This window comes from Pundamilia nyererei, unplaced genomic scaffold (genome assembly GCF_000239375.1).
Source record: "Pundamilia nyererei isolate P.nyererei 1_Seehausen unplaced genomic scaffold, PunNye1.0 scaffold00195, whole genome shotgun sequence".
Taxonomy (NCBI): Eukaryota; Metazoa; Chordata; class Actinopteri; order Cichliformes; family Cichlidae; genus Pundamilia; species Pundamilia nyererei.
Window position 1 is genome coordinate 521,665 of NW_005187596.1, and position 5,028 is coordinate 526,692.

Below are 5,028 nucleotides of genomic sequence, written 5' to 3' on the forward strand. Positions count from 1 at the left end.
AAAAAGCCCGTGGTGGTTTTGACATAAAACTACCTTGTCAGCCTTCAGAATGATCTTGATATGAATTATCCAAAGTTCTGATTTTAGAAAAAAATAAATAAAAATGCAAAAACTCTATTTAAATGATGTAGCCATCCACTGATGTCACCCACTGGTTCTCTGAACCCTATATTATTCCACATTATGAAGCCTTGTGGTGACAGTTTCTGCTGTAATTGTCTTTTATTATTTTTAAACTAGACATGACAAGTATCCCTCAGTTTCTCTAACCGAGAAACTTGTCAAACAAATGGCAAAGCATGCCCTATTTTTTTTCTTTTTTACTGTAATGAAGATCATGATTTATAAAATTAATTTCCTGTGACTTGAATCAGGCAGCTGAGCGAAAAACCAAAAAAAAAAGAAAGAAAAGAAATTCTATAAACCTGAAGTCTTTCTGCAACTAGAGGTATTACCCACATTTAACATCCATCCACCATATAAAGTCCATGTTGAGGGCGCACTACTGTTTGTTTTGGGGGTTTTTTAATTTCCCAGGCACATCTTTAAGCCCCTCCCTCTGTGGGGAAAGTGACTTTATTAAACAGCAAAAAAAAAATGTCAGAGTGTCAAATTGGATAAGACAAAATGCAGGGAAAGTGTAGGGAAATGGTGGGCCAAAAAAAAGACAGGGCCTTCAGGCAGGGTTTTTTTTCCAAATGTGCAGAAGTTGCTGACATGTTTGCTGCAGGCCATTCTTTAGCACCAGTGGCCATGATGTTAGTGGCAGGAGAGACGAGAACAGCAAGAGAGTGGATGGACCGTGGACGGTTGGCTGCCTGGCTCAACAAGATGTCATGAGAGATGATGATGATTAGCGCCAGGCTATATTACTGTGGAGTGCTGTTTACCTCACCACAACTGTATACAAAAGTGGAGCAAGTGCTAGCGGTGGACAAACTAGCTACCAGTTGGAAAGTTATATTAATAATGTTAACATCAAAGAAAAACCTGTAAAGCTAACTATCGAAACTGCCTATCAGTTAGCAAGCTAGTTTTCTATTATCTGTAGTTAGCTAAAAATACATCTTGATGTGGCTGTGATATATTGTGTTACTGGAAGAAGGTCATCATTTTGTTAACCACCATTAATTAACATTACTATTGTGCAAGCTCCCAGTGCTTGTTTTTTTTTTTCTTCATTTATGCATCAGACCATTGAGAGCTTGTGTGATTTACCGTTCTCATCAATCATTCCTTTCACTTGCTCTTTCTCTCACTCACACACACAACCAAATACAACATATCATAGAGTAGACTTCAGCTCTAGCATAACATGAAATGTAACTTAAACATAAAACTCAATGTTACAGCCAGTGGCAGCACAAACGTGACACACAGACTGACTTTTAGTTTTAGTGTATTTATTTTCCCCTGAGTTATCGGTTCTACTACTAGTTAGCTAACATAAACTAATGTCATTCTATTTGCCGCAACCAACCAACCCACCTGGTGACCTAACATTCTGTACTGACAGAAGATGGCCCTAAACATGTTTTTAAAACTTTGTCTTTAAGCACTTATTTTTTAAATCCACCTTCACAGACAGTATTTTTGAGAGCAAGGCTCCATGGTTTAAATTTGCCTTTATACATTTAGTGTTTCATTTCCACTTTAAACCTGATTTTAATTTATTTTGTCCAGAACTGGTCACAATATGATCAACTCACTTTCATGTCATACACTTTTACTGGAGACAATTTTGATCTTTTAGACACCTATGATTAAGAGGTTAGCACAAAGATTTAACATCAAATAAGTCTTTTACATCATTTCATCTCATTTAAGTCATGTTTTGAATTTCAAGGGGAAACTCTGTGGTTGGTTGAATTGATTACAGATTTCCATGCATGTATACAGCATGATAGGAGGTGTCTAATCTTTGCGCATAATCTGCAAGCTTTCATCTATTTCCTATTTGTGTTTTCTCAATTCTGTGAGACAAGTTCTGAAGAAAAAGGCAATTAACAATGGAAGAGACGTCTGACAGGATGAGTTGCAGCAAGAAAGCCAGACGTCAGAATAAGACAAAGAGGCCATGAAACACTGCCACTGGACCACTGAAAACTGGAAGAAGGTATTATGGACTGATGAATCTAAATTTGAAATCTTCAGTTCATCATACAGGATCTTTGTAGGCGAAAGGATGGTTCCACAATGTATGGCCTCAACTGTCAGTCATGGAGGAGGAAGTGTGATGGTCTGAGGCTGTTTTGCTGGATCCAGGATCAGTGACTGGTACAGAGTGAGAGGCACCCTGAACCAAAACGGCTACCACAGCATTCTGCAGCGCCATGCACTACCCTCTGGTATGCACCTGGTTGGTCAGGGGTTCATCCTACAGCAAAATAATGACCCAAACATAAGTCCAAACTATGCCAAAACTACCTCAAGAAAAAAAAACAAGATGGTAAGCTTGAAAACATGGAGTGGCCAGCACAGTCTCCAGACTTAAACCCGGACAGAAGAGTGAAAGTAAAGCGACCTACACATTTATGGGAACTTCTGCAACAGATATGGGAAGAACTTTCTGAAGAATATTTGATTTCTATTGTAGAAAGAATGCAATGAGTGTGTTCAGTTGTTGACTTTGATGAGTCAAACGTTTAGAAGAAATGTTGGTCTATAAATTGATTCTACAGTTAACTCCAATTGCTTATCTGTACTATGCTTTAATTTCAGAGAAAAAAATGAAAGAAGAAAAACTTATTTATCAATAATATACATGTTTAATGTAAAAATGAATATATAAACAATGTAATGGAAAGGTTGATCGTTATGAAATTAAAACCCGAATCAAAGATCCAAAATAGGATGAATTATTCTGTTATTATTTTTTTTTATTCTGGCACTTCACATGTCCATAACAAAATGCCCTCACATGATGATTCACAGGCACCCTGGTGGTGCAAAGATGGCTGGTGTCTTACTGATTGTGGTGAATGGAGTGGGCAAAATCTTCCTACAATACCTTACATAGACAAACATATGGGACTCATATAGCACAAGATACATCTGAGTTTTTGTCAAGTATGCAACAACAACAAAAAACAAAAAACATATCCACTAACCTCACAGCTTGGGGGATTAGATGAGGACTCAACCCTGATGATAGCCCTCTCCTGATGTTTGGACAGAATGACTGTAAGCTGTTCAGCGAAGCTAGTCATCATCAGAGATGAGTCACAGAGCTTCAGTTCACTGATCAACACCTCCGCCTCAGCCCCTTGGCACAGCTTGACACACATATACTCCCATGTGTCAATCTGTCAGAACCCAATGGGGTGGAATAGGGAGAGTATGCATTTTAAGCAAAGGTGACCTCAACTTTTACTCATTCTCTTTACATATCTATACATGTTATCAGCTGGACTGCAGAGACAGAAATGAAATTCCTAACCAGTTAACATTTATTTTTCTCTTAACTATACAATGCAAGAATTGTTTAGACAAAAATCTTTCCTGCAGACCAAATACATGCTGCAGTTGATGCAAAGTTACATGTGATTATATCTAGTCAAAGTAACAAATGCTAACATTTCTAATTCTTCTTGTATATTAACATATCAAAAAAGTTCCTCTTACAGGAACATGTATTACTGTTTCTACACTCGGTAAAAAATAACAATGCCCAAGCAGCAACCTCCAGGACTGAAAAAAGAAAGCTAACACAGAAGTGCCAAAAGTGCAGTACAAAGGTGAGTAAGCTCCCACAGATTCCAGTATTTAAAATGCCCAAAATGCTGCTGTTTACTTTCCTGCCTTCATTTATGTTATGTCATTTATGTATGATATCATCTTTAGATGGAAGCTAGTGATCTAACTCCTTTCTAACTTCTAACCTTCTAACCATTCTAACTTCTAGTCTGGATGTTAAACTTAATTGTTTCACCTGGTAGAGCAACAACGCTGATCATTTAATCCCTGTGGGGGACAGAGCTATGGCTGCCCACACTCCCTACGAGATCATTACATGGAGAAACCTTTTGAATACAAGCGTGCTGATCCACACAGGTGTTCACAGACACAAACTACACCTTTCTTGGCTGCTACCTCAAAGCGTACTTCACAATAACATGTAATATTTAGTATCTACTGTTATCTACTGTTAGCTAGTTTATTGTGATGGTGCTGTATTTATTATGTTGCTCTTTTTTATTTGTTTTCTCTTCTGTTTTTTCTTATCTCCATACAGGTGATCCAGGTGTTTTGTTTGTTTTTATTTTTTTCTTCCCCCCTTTCTCACCATCTCTTCTCCCCTCTATTTTTCTTTCTCTCCATCTCCTTCTTTCATTCTTTCTCCCTGTCCTATCCCCCAGTCATGTCTGTTCCGTCTGTAACAACCGAAAATCAAATCAAATAAATACATAATTATAATAAAGGTCAATCAAATGGACCAATATGGCAAGGCCATGATGATCCAATTGGTAAAGTAAATCCGCTTGGCATCTTTCTTGGCCTTCAGACAACAATTCTGATGGCTAAAAATCCAAATGGGACAGACAAAAAATAAATAAAAAATTAAAGACGAAAGAATTCAGACAGTTTGTAACACAGTGTTTGTTTGAGTTTGGGATAGTATGAAATGAGACTTTGTTAGCATTAGCCTATTAGTAAGCAGCCCACCATTATTATATATTACAGAATATGGAATCTAAAACCACCTGATGATGTCAATCATACTGTCTGTACTCATGCCGTATCATGCTCTATTCAGACAAATGTAAAACGTCTACAAAACATCTTTAAGATGGCTGTATGAGCATATTTTCACATACAGTTCTTTTTAGAAGAAGTAAACTCTGTCTTCTGAAAGTGGTCCAAAAGTCAAAGGGGGGCATAGGTTATATTTTCTCTTATGTTTTTGTAATAACATATAGCATAATCATAACATAAAATCACGTTTAATACAGAACTATTACTTTTACAGTGCGGTATATGTAAAATGCCAAGGCTTCCTCTGCCACTGAGCTTTGTGTCTTTGAATAT